This window comes from Dromiciops gliroides, chromosome 4 (genome assembly GCF_019393635.1).
Source record: "Dromiciops gliroides isolate mDroGli1 chromosome 4, mDroGli1.pri, whole genome shotgun sequence".
In the NCBI taxonomy this organism is placed as follows: Eukaryota; Metazoa; Chordata; class Mammalia; order Microbiotheria; family Microbiotheriidae; genus Dromiciops; species Dromiciops gliroides.
The window spans coordinates 108,689,458-108,706,762 of record NC_057864.1 but is presented as its reverse complement, the minus strand read 5'-3'; the positions used below and the strand labels follow the sequence as shown (position 1 = coordinate 108,706,762).

The following is a 17,305-nucleotide window of genomic DNA, read 5'->3' as shown; positions in this document are numbered from 1 at the left end:
TTGAATTTAACCATTGTCTCATTTGAGGTTGAGGTATAAGAAGGTGGCCAAAATGACTAATACCTACCAGATAAGTGGAAAAACAGGTCACTCAAAACTGTTCTTCATTCACCATTCAGTGCAATGCTTGTCTGACTTATGGTTCAAAGGAATGGTATATATTAAAGTGAAGTTTCATATCTACTAGCCTCAACTGATTCACTACTAAGACCAGAACTATGAAACGGGAAGGAAAAAAAAAATCATTCCATTCCATTTCATTCATTTACAAAGTACCTTTGTCACTGGCAACTTGCTAAAATTGGGAAAGATATTTGGTTGTTATTGTTCAGTTATTGTTGTGTCCAACTCTTTGTGGCCTCATTTGGAATTTTCTTGGCAAAAATACTGTAGTGGTTTGTCATTTCCTTCTCTAGCTCATTTTACAAATGAAGAAACTATGGCAAAAGGAGTTAAGTGGCTTACCCAAGGTCACACAGCTAGTAAGTGTCTGAGGCCAGATTTGAACTAAGGGATATGAGTCTTTCTGACTTCAGGCCTGATACTCTATCCACTGAACCATCTAGCTTTCTCTCTCTCTCTCTCTCTCTCTCTCTCTCTCTCTCTCTCTCTCTCTCTCTCCCACTTCTCCCATGTGTGTAGGTGGGGGTGGTTTACATATATACACACACAAACACACTCTATGAAACAAGCTTGTATATATTGTGTGTTACATACAATCTACCATAAGTTTGGGGCCTTCCCTCTAAAACATGCAAATTAGAGAATAAGTAATGAGAGATAAGGATGTCTCTTCATGCCATAGAAAGTATAATTTTCTGGGGGCAGCTAGGTGGTGCAGTGGATAGAGCACTGGCCCTGGATTCAGGAGGACCTGAGTTCAAATCTGGCCTCAGTCACTTGATACTTACTAGCTGTGTGACCATGGGCAAGTCACTTAACTGTCATTGCCCTAAAAAAAAGCCAAACATACAAAAAAGAAAAAATAAAGTGTAATTTTCTAATATCCTAAGTATAAGGGTTTCTTAAAAAGCCATATTATAAAGCATCCATCAATGCTTGTTACTCTCTGGCCTGTTTGGTATTGCATACTAGACCTCTCTTGTCTCTCACTAATCTTGTCTTTGTCTTAGTGGCTCAGTGCGTAAAGCCTAAGGAAATAATAGTTTGTTTTTGTTTTTTCTTACCTTGAGGTAGATGAAGATGGTTATGAGGAAGAAATTGAAGAAAACAGCAGATAATCAAAAGATGACAATTCAGAGGCTGATATCCGAAAGCTTCCTACAAGGGTGCTGGCATTTCTAATATCCCCTCCCAAATCTGCTTCTGACTTCATGGACTTTCCCCCCATGATGCTTCATCAGAAGGAAAGCCTCCTTGGGAAGCTTGGGGAGGCTCACTGGCTTGGGCTGGGGCCTCCTTATTCTGGAACATCCATGGCATTTTTACCTGCAACATCCCTTGGCCAGGATGGCCTCCTTTTCCTACTGGTAAGTTCCTGCTAGGACTTGCATTTGGGATTAGCTGCTCAAGCTAGACAAAGTTCATCCCCATCCTGGATGTGTTCCTACCACCTTGGATGCTGATACCATATCTCCCACTCAGATTCTCTCATCTGACCTCCCACCCCCATGCACTTTTCAGCCCCCTTTTGTAGGTCATCTTCCCCTTTTAGACTCTGTTTCTTGAGTGCTAAAGCTCTCTTTTTGCTTATATTTGTATATCCCCATGGCTTAGCACAGTGCCTGGCACCTAGTAAGTGCTTAACAAAGGTTTGTTGCCTTTGCCTTTTTTTTTTCCTTAAAGAAGATGGGTGTGCTCATTCTGGTTCCTTTTCCCTCTGGTCATTATTTCCTATTTTTCTCACATGTAGCTTCTTTATACACATTTGCTTGTTGTCTCCCCCATTAGAATGTGAGTTCTTTTAGTGCAAGGACTGTCTTTTTCTTATATTTTTATCCCTAGTATTTAGCACAAAAGTTGGCACATAGTAAGTGCTTCCTAAATGCTATTGGTTGACTGAGTCTGAATATCATTTAGGACACCTCAGGATCATTGAAAGGGATCTGAAATAGTTAACAAGGCGCTTCTTTCACTCTATGGGAAGAGCTTCTAGCTCTGTAAGGTTCATTATGTCACTTAGAGGGTCATGAGACAAAAACTTATCTTACTGTTTCATATATAGAAAAGGCTGGGACCCAGGAAAATGATAAGATTTGTCCAAATCACACAGCAGAGAGACTCTAGAATTAGAAGGCCGAGGACTGTGCTTGTTGACCAATTGGCTGCAAGGACAAATGCTTCCTGTCAAAATCATGGCACCTTATCTGCTACTGCAACTAAGTATTTATTGAAAATAAATGTATCTGAATGCAAAATAGATATACCATGGAGTAGGGGAGAAGGAAAGGAAAGGAAGGAAGGAAGGAAGGAAGGAAGGAAGGAAGGAAGGAAGGAAGGAAGGAAGGAAGGAAGGAAGGAAGGAAGGAAGGAAGGAAGGAAGGAAGGAAGGAAGGAAGGGGATAGGATGGCAATTTCAATTTTAGGGTGGATTCTAGACTCCTTTCCCTTGGATTATGTCAACTATGGGGAATAATTATACTCTGACACTTCAATGGATCCATGTAGATATTCTTTCCATTGTTGTAAAGTGTAACGCATCCTGTCCTTCTCCTCCTATTCACTTCTTGTCCATCCATTTCCATAGAGGAATTCCTCAATGTACAAGGGTATTTCCCTTAGTACTTCTTGTTGTTGTTGTTGTTGTTGTTGTTGTTTGTTTGTTTTTTGTTTTTTGGTGAGGCAATTAGGGTTAAGTGACTTGCCTAGGGTAACAAAGCTAGTAATTATTAAGTGTCTGAGGCCAGATTTGAACTCAGGTCCTCCTGAATCCAGGGCCAGTGCTCTATCCACTGTCCCACCTAGCTGCCCCTTCCCCTAGTACTTTTAATTCAGGTTTCCATCTATTACTTCCTTTCATTCTCATGCTATGACTAGCCCACCTCATTTTACTGCACAACCTGGTGATTTAATAGGTCCATAGTTTCAAAAATAGAAGGAACTTAGAGTTCATCTAGAATCAACATGGTAATGCATTGCATAAATCAATGGTCCCAGAGTCAGGAAGAACTGAATTCAAATCCAGCTTCAGATACCTGCCAACTGTGTGTCCCTGGGGAAGTCATTTAACTTCTGTCTGCTTTTGTTTCCTCATTTGTAAAATAAGGATGATAATAGCACCTACCACCCAGGGTTGTTGTGAGGCTAAAATGAAATTCGGGCTGTTGTTAGTATCTAACACTCTAATCTATCAATAACTAAGTAAACTGAGGTATAGAGAAGGGAAAAAACTTTCCAAAATCATTTAGGTGGCCAAGATAGGAATTGGATCAAGGTCCTTTGATTCCCAAACCCAGTGTTCTTTCCCCTGTGCTATGCTACTTCCCATGTATTGATGATGTCTTTTTTGTTGCTCCTTAGATGCAAGTCATAATTAGTAGTATGCCATGGGCTGTTGACACCCATGAGGTCTTTCCATTGCTCTTTGTGTCACCTGCAATTTGGATTTTCCTGAGATCTTGATGTTCAATAGATCTGCAGCCATCTAGCATCACCACAAGAATACTGGTGTTCAAAACATGGACTTTTGTTACTCAAAAATAAATATTTTTTTACAGTGAGAAGTGTCCTTCTCCCCTCTGCCTAATCCTCCACTTCCATCTCCCCTGTGTCTATTTTGCATTCCAGATGCATTTAATTTCAATAAATGCTTAGTCTCAGATGTAGCCAAAGTTCCCTGAGATGTTGACAGAAAACATTTGTCCTGTCCTTGCCCTTCTAATACAATAACCTTGTTGTGGGATAACATTTGTTCAGGATACAAGCAAACCATCTATTGTTTCCTGTGACATGGAACATCTCTCCTAATTTCCCCCACCCACATAGTGGCAAGGCATTTGAGCAACATAAAGCCCTTTCTCATGCGTGTTACCCTGCTCCTCTGTGGGTGGTGTTGAGCAATGTATGGGGAAAGCATTTGAAGGAAGCAGACTGTGTTAGGGTAAGGTTCAGTCTTCTCTCTCTTTTTTGCTGTTTCTTTTCTTTCTCTGAGTCACTGACGATGTTATTTATGGAATGCCAGGCTTTTTTTTTTTTTAATTAAAAGGCTGGTGGAGAAGGTCTTGTACGAGAATGAGAAAGATGACTCAAGTCTAGCTGAGTGCCAAATGACTTCCTGTAATAGTGCCTGTGTGTTTCTTTACGGGAGCAAGAACTCAGGCACATGGCAAAGCTGAGCCATGCTTTCTGCCAACATTGAGCTCCCTCCCTGGATATAGCTCTGGCTATCAGACATGTCCAAGGTCATGGTCTTTGGCCCATGGAACCAGGGTTGAGCTTATCTATGAGTAAGGAGAGGAGAGTCTATTAGAAAATGGCAACTGTGCATGAAAATTTCCTTTTTTTTTTTTTTTAATAGTGAGGCAATTGGGGTTAAGTGACTTGCCCAGGGTCACACAGCTAGTAAGTGTTAAGTGTCTGAGGCTGGATTTGAACTCAGGTACTCCCGACTCCAAGGCCAGTGCTCTATCCACTGCGCCACCTAGCTGCCCCTCTGTTAGACTTTTAAAATCCTTCTCAGCCCAGCTCTCCCTACCTTTCCATGCTTATTGCCCAACTCTCCTCTTCATTGACTCTATTTTTACAACTAAGTCATTCTTCTTACTCTTCTTCATAAATGATACTCCGTTTCCTGGTGTTTTTTCTGCATTTATGTAACTGTCTTCCATGCCAGGAATGGGATTTTTTTTCTCACTTCCAACCCAGGGTCATAGATTTGGAAACGGAAATGAATATCGAGTCTAATTTCATTTTTATAAATGGAAAAACTGAGGCTAAGAGAGATGAAATGACTTGCCCCAGGTTACAGGGGAGATAAGTGACATCCATAGTCTCCCTCTCCAAATCCTTTGCTTTTTCCACTATCCCACACTGGTCTTTGAATTCTTAGTTTCTTTCAAGACTCAGTTCAAGGTCCAGCTTAAACATAAAACCTTTCTAATCTTCCCACTGGATGTCTAGTGCCCCCTCTGCTACCATCACTAAATGATCTTATATTTCTTTTATGTGCTTTTTCTGTGTGTGTGTGTGTGTGTGTGTGTGAATGTGTATGCATGTATATATGTATATAAATGTATATATTTTTATATATACACACATATGTGTCTATTTCAATTGGTGCCAATAATGAATCCTGTGAAGTGGTCTCATATATATGAATTTGCACTATAGAAATTTATAATTATGTAAAATAGGGTCATTGGTTCTAGCCCAATGGCAATATATAGTGAAAATTCAAATAATGAGACCATATTTCATGATTCATTATTAACACTAATTGGGACCTAGTTATAAGATCATTTCCCTCACCCAGTGGATTGTAAATTCCTGGGAGACAAGGGTTATTTTACTTTTGGACTGTGTGTCACTGACACTTAGCCCAATGCTTGAATACAAATCTGGTACTTAAGAAATGCTTGTGGATTGATTAACTAATTGACTAATGAAATGACTTACCCAAGGTCACATAATGAATTCTTGTTACGAGTCAGGTTTAGAGTCAGAGTCTCTTTGTTCTCGGTTCATTTATATTGTCCTCATCATGGTTAACTATTATTTTGTTTTGTACATATGCCATTTATCATACAAAAATAGCAATCCACTTCTTTGGAACCTCAATTGATAAAAGGATCTTAGAGGAGCCTTGTAAGGGAATAGCAGGTATTTGAATTTCAGCTGAAAGAATTCTTTCTCCCGAGGAAAAGGCCAGCTCTATTTTTCAAAGTCGAGAGATTCAATAGAGTAACAATCTTAAAGATTAGTAGTATGAACCTTGCCCTCTAACACAAAAGAGAGCAGATGAAGAGGCACACCTCCCTCCTTTCAGTGGAGAAGGGAGGGGAACCTACAGGTAGAGACTGCCACTTACTCTGTCAGATGCAGGGCCATGTCAACTCATTTTCTTTAACTGTTTCTTTGTTACAAGAGTGTTTAAACAGAAGGGGTCAATACATCTGTAAAAGACTGATATTGATTCAAAAGGCCTGGCCAGGTATGGTCATGCATACCTGTAATTTTTAGTACTGATGAGGCAGAATGGGATGGATTGCTTGTGCTCAAGAGTTCTCAGTTGCAATGGGCTAAGCCAAATATGTGTCTGTACTCCATTGTGTACCAATATGGTGAGTACTTAGGAGTAAGGGCCCATTAAATCCAAATCGGAAGGGGAGCAGGTCAAAACTCCCATGAGGATCAATAATGGAATTAAACTCTTGATTGAACCCTGTACTTCCAACCAGAGTGAGATAAGAAGATACCCTCTAAATAGGTATCAGTAAAAGTTTTCAAGTTTAGAGATTCCCTTAACTTAATTTTATTTTAATTAGACACCCTGGGAAATGGCTATCTGGGATGATTCTCTGCATGCTATTCCTATACAAATTAAGACCCAGAAAGGGTAAGTTCACAATTCCAAGTCATACCCTAGGTCTCTTGACCCTCAGTCTAGTGATCATTCTAGAAATCATCTCCGGAAGTCTTGGAAAATGCCCCTGAGCTATGCCATATGACCTTTATATAGTATTAGAATGCATGGGGACCAAGTCCTTGCTTGCTGAAATAGTTCCCTGCAACTTCCCTGGCTTCCACAGGGGATTTGTTTTTGTGTTACTTAAGACAAAATATTCATTCCTCCTTTGGCCTCTATTGTGCATTCCATATCCATTTATTTTCAATAAACACTCAGTTTCAGATTCCTCATTTTTTCCCCTAAAGCTTACAAATAAATCTTTCTGTCCTGCCTTCCCTGGTACATTTACATAAAAGCCAAGTTGAAATATTTATAGCAGTGAGGAAAGCTTTGAGAAAACAAAACCCATGGAGGACAAATGCAGCCTTTAACCCTTTCCTGATCTGTAGTACCAGGGTTTGCAATCGGATAGAGGACAGGAAAGGGGCATCATCATTGGAAACGGGATTCCTGTAAGATGCAGGGGCTCAGTATTCCCCATCTCAACTGGAAAATACTCCAATTACAATTTGGTTCCTTAAGTGATTCTTGTGTATGAAGTCCTTTTTTAGCCCCAAGAGTAAATACATGGTGAGTTTAATGCATTCCCTTACAGTAGCTTTGCAAATATAGTAAATGCTCACTCTTTTGAATTACTGGTGGGGTAAAGGTTGGGGGTGAAGTCTGACTTCATAAAAGGTTAAAATAAATGAGAATTTTAAAAAGAAATACAATTTTATGGCTGTCAAGCATAGTATATATTCTAAAATAATAAGTACTAATTACAAAATGGAGTAATTTATTGAAATTGCCCCCTCTTTGGATTCTCATCCTATCTCCACAAGGAAATTATATGACCTTGGGCAAGCCACATTATCATTAATAATAACTCAAATTCAGCAAATATTTCTTATTTCTACCATGTGCAAGGCAAGTTTCAGAATGAACTTCCGTCCTTACTTCAGGTTGCATCCTATGCTTTCCTAGGATCAGAGTCTAGAGCTAGAAAGGACTTTAGAGCTTATCTAGTCCAACCCTCCCATTCTATGAATGAGGAAGCTGATTCACGGATTCGGTGAAATAATACCAAAGATAATTCAAGCAATAAGTTGCAGAAACAAAATTTGAAATCAGATATCCTAGAGACATCTTAAACTTAACATGTCCAAAACTGAACTTCATTATCTTTCCCTCCAAATCCTCCCATTTTCCAAACTTCCTTATTACTGTTGAGAACACCTTCATACTCGAAGTCACTCAGGATGATGACCTAGGTGTCAGCCTTAACTCCTCACTCTCAGCTGCCCCATATCCAACCTGTTGCAAAGGCCTGTCAATTCTACCTTTGCCATATCTCTTATGATCACCTCTTCTCTGCTCTGACATTTCTACCTCTTTGCCTCTCATATGGACCACTGCAACATCTTGTGGGTTCTTCTCTCGGCCTCAAGTCTCTCCCCACTTCAATCTTCTTCCACTCAGATAAAAAGCTTTTGAACATTTCAACAAATTAAGTTAACATACATTCATCATGAGGCACTTTCAATGTGCCAAGGGCTAGAATATAAAGAAAGGTAAATACAGTCCCTGCTCTCAAGGAGCTAACAATCTAATGGGAAAGATAACATGCAAATGACTATATGTGAACAAATATTTAACTTGGAGGGAATGTTACTACATGACTTAATCATAAACTCCAGTATCTCCCTGTTACCTGGAGGATTAAATAGTGAATCTTCCATTTGGCTCTTAAAGATCTTCACCCCTAGGGCCCTCCTTATCTTCCCAGTTATCTCACACTTGACTTTCCCTTCACATGCATTATAATCAGGGCACACAGGCCTCTTGGCTCTTCCCTGAGAAAAGACACTTCTTCCCCCTACTCAGTCCCTTTTCACAAGCTCCCCTATGCCTGGAATTCTCCCCATTCTTCTCTCAAGCTCCCAGTTTCTCTGGCTTCTTTCAGCTCTTAGCTAAGATTTCACCTGTTGCAAGAAACTTTTTCAGGTGCCTTTCAATGACAGTGCCTTCTTTCTGGGATTACCTCCAACATGGCCAGAACAAATCTTACAGGTAAAGAGTTGTTTTCTTTTTATCTTCACTATTCTGTTGAAAGCTCCTTGGGGAAGACGGACTGTTTTGGCCTTTCTTTGTATCCCTAGTGCTGTTTAGCACAGTGGCTGGCAAAAAGCTGACTTATTGACTTCCTGATTTTTTGACTCTCTTGTTGATGTTTGGCCTTTTTTTTTTTTTCTCAAAAGGACCATGGCAGATGTCATGATTTGCACTGAATTGGATTTAAGTAAGGAAGGGCTAGTGCAAAGTCACCAACCTCACTCTCTCCTTCAGAGCCATCTGGGTCCAGTGGCATGATATGTTATCAGATGACTGGAGATGGCCGCAAATGTTTAAGGTGATTGGGGTTAAGTGACTTGCCCAGGGTCACGAAGCTAGTAAGTGTCTGAGGTGAGATTTGAACTCGGGTCCTCTCAACTTCAGGGCCTGTGCTCTAGCCACTGCACCACCCAACTAGCCTGCAGTTAGGTGACTCTGACTGTGAATTCAGAGCCATTTTCACACCACCAAATTGCTGGTATAACAACTCTCTGTGAGACAAAGAGTATAAATATTCCCTCCATTTTAGAGACTAAAAAATTAAGGTGCAGGATGGTGTGATGGGGGAAATAGAGTGGGGGGGGCATTGGGAGAGGGGTAGGGGTTTGGTATAGGGGTATGGGGTAGGGGTTCTTAGGAATTTCTCTTTAAAGAATTACACCCTCTTGCACAAAAATCCAATGGAATAAGATAATAGTTTATTTAGGGGTTAGCGAAGGGAAACCAAGAGAGAAATCTTAGAATTTCTCATGGGGAGAAAGTATGGCACAGAGGCATGGCTCTCTGAGATACCTAATCTCCTTGAGCAGAAGACAGGCAGATACTTTTATAGAGGACTGATGGGGGTGATCATCTGACTGTGGAAAGTTCCCTTATTGGGGGAGGACCATCCCCCACTGGTGGTGGCTGGGGGAGTTGGGTGAGAGGCAGTTCTGATCTCTCAAACCATCTCTCTCTCCCCCTCATGCCACAAAGGCAGTAGTGGCCTCTGGCATCTAATCTTATCTCCCCAGGGGTCGGGGAGACTACAATGAAGGGTGGTGGTCCTGGAGCTAGCTCAGTCCTGATCCATTGCCACTTATCTCTTTAGGTGTCTCTGTCCTTTGGTTTAGTTTCTCAAGGAGAAGGTTATTTGATTTACCCCAGAGAACTTCTGGGGTATGCTAGGCCTATAACAACAGTAGCAAAGTGATTTGTCCAAGGTCATGAGCCTAGCAAGCAAAGGAAATGGTTTGCCCAGTGCTCATTCTATTCAGACCTTGCCATCCTCTTCCCCTGCTAGTCCCTTCATCTGTCTGGGTCTGTTTCCTTATCTATAGAAAGAGGAGGTTGGTTAGTTGGCTTCCAAGGTCCCTTTCAGCTCTATAGTGATGATCCTATTCTTTCCTGGGCCTCAGTTAACTCTTCTGTAAAAGGAGGGGGTGCTACTACCAGATCCCTAGGGACTCTTCCAGGTCTAATATTCTAAAACTGAATTTCTTTTTGTTTGTTTAGAACAAAGCCTCTTAAACTGTGGTTGTGCAACTGAATGGGGAGGGGAGTCACAAAAAATTTGGCCAAAGTAAAGGGTTATGTATACCTATTTTATATACCTATATACCTCAGGTCACATAAAAATTTCTCTGGTGAAAAAGTTGTATGGTGGAAAAAGTTTAAGAAGCTCTGATTTAGATCAGTGATTCATTGGTATGGAAAATTCTCTGTGAGGGAATACTTTCTACCTATGTAAATTTGCAACTGTTCTGCAATTTTAAAGTCTTAGAAAGTTGCCTGGGGCAACTGAAAGTTGGGTGACCTGCCCTTGGGGCAGTACTGCCAGTATGTGTCAGAGGTAGAAGCTGAGACTGAGGCTTCCTGACTCTGAGGTCAATTCTCGGAACATTGCCAAGCTGCCTCTCAAAATTCTACAGAACGTCTCCTAAACAGTGGCTCTTTTGCCCCACAAGAATGAGCCTGCCCCAGTATTGAAGAAATTCTGAATTGGCTCAAGCCTTGTTTTAGAACAAGTGATTTTAGACAGATTTTCCCTTCAATCTCATAGACTATCTTCAAAAATGAATGGAAAAAGAAATTCTGACCGTTTTACTGCATCACAAACAAACACATCTATGGAATTGTGGGGAAAAAAATGCCAGAAATTTCATATTATCAGAGCCTGAAAAAAAAATGAGCTGAGAGTAGCACATAGACACAGCCTTTCCCCTCCATCCAGGGAGTACAGACAGGAGAATGGAACAGTATTTGTAAAGTGCTTTGTAACCCTCAAAGCACTATATAAAAACTGCGATCATCGTCATCACTACTATCACCATCATTTACCATCCAAATTCTGACCATTAATTCTGTTCTAGCTTCCTGGCTTGAAGCAAACATGCTACTACTAAGATAGAGAATTGCTACTAGTTAAGACTAGAAATGAGAGCTAGGTGGATAGAGTGGTGGACCTGGTGTCAAAAAGACCTGAGTTCAAGTCTAGCCTTGGATGTGTACTAGTTTTGTGATCCTGGGCAAGTCACTTCAGTGTGCTCTGCTTCAGTTTCCTTATCTGTAAAATGGGGATAATAATAGCGCCAGCCTCCCAGGGTGGTTGTGAGGATAAAATGACATCTTATTTGTTAAAGTCCTTTTGTAAACCTCAAAGGTTTCTGTTTGGGCACCATCTCTGCCTCTGCCCTCCCCCAGCCCACCCTGAGGTCCCTTCAGATATGCTGCCCCTGGTCTTAATGCTGCTTCTTCCGTGGGTCTCTGCCTACATCCCCAAGAGGACTGAAGAAAAGATCATTGGTGGGCAAACCTGTGTTCCCCACTCCCAGCCTTGGCAGGCCACACTGTTTGTCTTGAAGAATTTCCACTGTGGAGGTATCCTGCTGTCCGATCAGTGGCCCTCACAGCAGCTCATTGTAACCACTAGAACCTTCGAGTGGTTTTGGGGAAGCACAATATCTATCAGGAGGAGCCCTTCCAGCAATCAATCAGGGTGAAGCACCGGGTCACCCACCCCAAGTACAGCTCCAGAAATCTGAAAAACAACCTCATGCTGCTCTACTTTGAGAAGCTGGTGAATCTGACCACTCAAGTCTGGCCCATTCAGCTGGCAGAAACCTGTGTCACTCCTGTGTCCAGCTGGCATACCATCTCCAGTCCTATTTTCAAATATCCCAGCACCCTCCAGTGTGTGGAAGTCAGTATCCTGTCCATGGCAAAAAAGCTTACCGCCCATATCGAATCACCCCAGGCATGATGTGTTCGGGGGACTGAGAAAGGTGGAAAGGACACCTGTCGGGATGACTCTGGAGGCCCCTTGGTGTGCAATGGGACCCTGCAGGTCATTGTGTCTTGGGGCATGGAACACTGTGGCCTGGCCAGATATCCTGGTATCTACACCAACCTGTGCCTCTATCAGACCTGGATTCTAAAAGAAATGCAGAAGCAGAAGAAGCAGTGACAAACTATACAGCCCCTTCCTCCCCCCTCCCCCAGGAAGATTGGCCCATCCAGCCTGTCCCCAGGCCACCTCAGGCCAAGAAAATCCCAAATGGATCACAAAGATTTGGACACACTGAAAAACCACCAAACAACAACGTGTACATTGTAGACTTAAGCTCAGTTCCCAGCCGTAAAACTCTCTAGGAAAGGACAATGAGCAAGTAACTTTAATTCTTTGTTCCTTTGTTTCCTCACCTATAAAATGAAGATAATAATGCTTGCACAACCTACCCTATAGGGTTTTTATAAAGAAAGTAAATTTTAGAGCATTTTTAAAATATGAGGTAATATCACAGTAAAGAAACATTTGTATGTGAGAAATACCCAAAAGATACATGTTCTTCTGTTTTGTTTTTTTGAGGGCAATGAGGGTTAAGTGACTTGCCCAGGGTCACACAGCTAGTTAAGTGTCAAGTGTCTGGGGCTGGATTTGAACTCAGATCCTCCTGAATCCAAGGCCAGTGCTTTATCCACTGCGCCACCTAGCTGCCCCGATACATATTCTTCTGAAGTGTGGACTTCATAGTACAATAGAGTTTCAGAGTTGGGAAGGACCTGAGAATCCATCTAATCCAACAGAAAGATGTACAGAAATACCTTTTGTAATATCCTCCCAAAGTTTTGATCCAGCCTGTACTTGAAGACTTCTAATGAAAGCCTGAAAGCTGTAAATATGGTCTTCTTTTAGTGCAGCCTAAGTCTATTCTCCTGTGGCTTCCATTGTTCCTAATTAAGTACTCTGGAGCCAAACAGAATGAGTCTAATCCCTCTTCCACAAGACAGACTTATATCCTCTTTCTTTTTATATCTTCTCTTCTCTGGTTTAAATATCTCCCATTTTTTTTAACTTATCCTCATAGAGCATGCATAGTCTTGAGTACCCAGTATACTGGGCACCTTCCTTTGGACGCTTGCCAGTTTGTCAGAGTTCCTCCAAAAAATATGACATGCAGATGCTATATTTAACCGCAATGCTCTAGATCTAGTCTGACCAGGGGAGAACCCAGTGACACTATCTCTTAAATGTAATACAATGACTCTATTAATGCTGCCTGAAATTGTGTTAGTCTAATGACCTCTTTTATAGATAAAGAAACTAAAGTTGAGAGGTCAAATGATAAATTCTAGTTGACACAGACAGTAAGTAGAAGAGAAGAGATTTGAACTCAGATTCCATGACTCCAAGTTCAATGTTCTTTCCATGGTAGACCACTGCCTTCTCCAATGTCTTCAGTTAAATTCACAAAAGAGTAATATACATAAGATCACAGGGTTTACTGGTTCCTTGCAGGTAATATAAATCAACTCCTTCAATTTTTAAAAAATTTGTGATATATAATTAAATTTTATACATATATCAAACATAGATATACACAAACACACATATATAATGTATATTTTCTACGTCTTTACATTTAGATGTACCTAGATATATTCTTTTTTTTTTTTTGGTGAGGCACTTGGAGTTAAGTGACTTGCCTAGGATCACACAGCTAGTAAGTGTTAAGTGTCTGAGGCCGAATTTGAACTCAGATCCTCCTGACTCCAGGGCCAGTGCTCTATCCACTGCACCACCTAGCTGACCCATATCTAGATATATTCTTCTTCTTTTTTTTTTTTTTTTAGTGAGGCAATTGGGGTTCAGTGACTTGCCCAGGGTCACACAGCTAGTAAGTGTCAAGTGTCTAAGGCCGGATTTGAACTCAGGTACTCCTGACTCCAGGGCCGGTGCTCTGTCCACTGTGTCACCTAGCTACCACTAGATATATTCTAATACATATAACTTAGGATTTTAAATCCTTCCTCTTTCTTTTTTTATACAGATAAATAACTGTTTTATAAATAAAAAATGCATATCAATTTATATAAATAATGTATATGACAAATTTGTTTAAATATAATTACTATATAAATAAGACCTAAATAACTCATATATGCACAACATACATATTTATGCATGTGCATATAGATACATATATACATCCTGTACCCTTCCCAGCACACTCCTTTTTTTTTTCAGTTTAGACATTTTTATTTATTTTTTTCTGTTCCAATCTTTATCCCTCCTTTCCTACCTCACCTCCTCCCTTCCTGAAGTGGCAAACAATCCAATATGGGTTATACATATATGATCATGCAAAAAAGGAATTGAAATAGAGAGAGGTTACTAAAGTGATTGTTCCAAGGTCAGTCTACCAGTGAGTGGCAATGCTGAGATTTGGACAGGGGTGTAAAGTATAGAAATGTCATTCTCCCTTCACCAAAATGAAATCTAACCTTCAATACAACAACAAAAATCAATGGTATGGGCAGCTAGGTGGTTTAGTGGATACAGCACCAGCCCTGGGATTCAGGAGGACCTGAGTTCAGATCCAGCCTCAGACACTTGATACTTGCTAGCTGTGTGACCCTGGACAAGTCACTTAACCCTCCTTGCCCCGCAAAACAAAACAAAACAAACCAACAATGGTGCTGACATACACTGGCTTCTCCCAGAGACTTTTCCTTCCCAGAGATACTCAAGTCATTCAGTCCACTGAGGAACTCAAGTTCAAAGACGAGGAGGTGTCAATCACCACCTGACTGATCCCCAAGGCTTGCTAAGCCCAGGTGTCTCATATCTGGACCCTCCTTGTACCAGTCTGGAATCTGAAGGAAGAATGTTGAAAGATAGATGTATTCAATAAAGGGTTCCTCACTGAAACCCTTATCCAGCTGCCATTGGAACACATCTCCCCATTAGCTCCAATCTGTCAGGCAGGGAGGAACAACAGCTCCTTGCCTATTGACAGGAGATGAAGCTGCTCCTGAGAACATCTGTTTCCAGAGGACACTAGAGTTGTCATTTCTTTAAAGTGCTTTCCCGTTCCAACCGTGCGAGTGATTTCTACAGTCTGCGGTGCATGTAAACAACCAAAGCCTCCATCCTGCCAGCCCTGGAAGTGGTGGATACAGACAGGGCTCCTAACGGGGCCTGTCGGCTCACAATACGAGGAGGCTGTTTGCCGGGTTACAGATTGCCGGCTTCATTTCAATTGACAGACGTTGCACGGCTCACGGATGTGGCATGTTCACTCTCCCAGGCAGAAATTGATCTCAATTGAATAGCCAGGGAGTGGGATTTACATTGCTTGCAAAAACAGCTTGCTGTTTCTCTCCTGTGAAAGAAAATGAGATAATGAACAGGATGTGTCAATATGGGGGGTGGAGGGGGGGAGGGAGAAGAAAATCACAAGGATCGATTAACATGAAAGAAAAAACAGAAACAGAAGATAGCCCTAGACCTTTCTTTCCTTTGGGTACTGTAAGGAAATAGGATTTATTAATTTTTGGAAGGTATGCTATTGGGGATGTAGGGATTCTGGGAGACAGGACGAGAGGTGGACAAGGAGGGTCATTGTGAAAGTGGTCTGCCCAGGTGGTGTTTCTGAACTTGTGATTAGCACAAGTAAAGCTGTAAAAAGGCTAGAAGAAAAAATGAGACCTTCACATTGGCAGGTGAGCACACACACACACACACACACATACACACACACACACACACACACACACACACACACACACACAGAGGCAATCCAACCTGTAACGCCAATGTTTGCCTTTGCAGTCAGCATACCAATTACTGGCAGCATTATCTATCCTGCGGCTGGCCTCACTCATGGGCTGTACTTTAGGCAGGTCTATGTGATGGGTCGACCATTATTCTGTCCGTACGGGGTGTTAGCTCTGTATCCATCCAGCTGCAGTTCAGTTTTTCTCTCTCCCACCAAAAATGTGGTTCTCTGTGGGATTCATTTCCATTTATTTGGGTGTTTAACAAGAGACATTTCTGTACCCTCTACCATATCACTCAATTCCAGAGCTGATGCTGGAATCTGAATGGTGTTCTTAGGGTCTAGTCTAAATCATGCTTGCTGTATTTTCAGTCTTTTTCTTTTGTCTCCTATTCATTCCCATGAACAATCAATATTTGTCAAATGCTGACCATGTGCAAGGCACGGTAGGGAATGAGAAAATAAGAAATGACTGTTTCTGCCCTTAGGGAGTTTATGTCCCAGTAGGTTGAATTAGGTATACACAAGATCATATTAGTTATTTGTAGATATTGTCTCATCCAAAGTAAACTCCTTGAGGGCAGGGTTATTTTTCTTTGCCTCTATATACTCAAAACTTAGTGCAGAGTCTGACACATAGTAGGTACTTAATAAAGTGTTCTTGATTGAGGTTACAAGTTACTATTTTAACAATAAAGGGAGGGTAGCATAATGGAAAAGGGAAAATTGCTATTTACAAAACACCTACTATGTGCCAGGCACTTTGTAAATCTCTTTTGATCCTTATAATAACCTTGCAAGAGTGGTGGTGTTTTAATCTCCATTTTATAGTGTAAGAAACTGAGGCAAACCAGATTAAATGACTTGCCTAGGTTCATACAAGTTGTCTAAAGCTAGATTTGAACTCAGGTCTTCCTGACTCCAGGCAAATCACTCCATCCACTGTTTCACCAGCTGCCTAAGAGCACTAAACTTATCACCTTATGATTTGGGTTCACATCCCAGCTCTTCTACTTACAATTTGAATGACCTTGTTTAAATCACTCTGCCTCTTTGAGCCTCAGTTTTCTTTATCTGTCAAATGTGGGAGTTAGAACAAATGATGTCTAGCATCCCTTTTAGCTCTAATTCTTATGATACTAAGATACAGGAGCAGAGAAGCATGAGAAGGAAAAAAAAACAAGAGGAAAGGAAGAACTTTTTGCTAAGAAAATCAGGTGAGGCTTCATGGAAGAAACAGCACTGAAACTGGGACTTTGGAGAAAGCATGATTTCAACAAGTGATTATCTGGGTTGACTGTATGACAGTTAATCAATCAATAGACATTTATTAATTAACTACCAGGTGCTGGGCACCACGTTAAGTCCTGAGGCTATAGAGACAAAAGTGAAATAATCTTTTCCTTCGTGGAGCATGCATTCAAAAGAGAAAGACAACAAATACGAACTGTTATGGATTATATGCAAAGGAAATGCAAGATAGTTAGGGGGATGGGAGAATCAGGAAAGCCTTCTTGCAAGAGGTGGCCTTTGACTGAATCTTGAAGGGGAACAGCATTCTGAGAAACTGAGAGGAAAAGGGAGT

General features: G+C 41.1%; 1 pseudogene; it reads left to right on the top strand.

Moving 5' to 3' along the window:
• The first annotated feature begins 1,349 nt into the window (after positions 1 to 1,349).
• Positions 1,350 to 12,125, top strand: LOC122754671 (annotated as a pseudogene).
• The last annotated feature ends 5,180 nt before the right edge of the window (positions 12,126 to 17,305 follow it).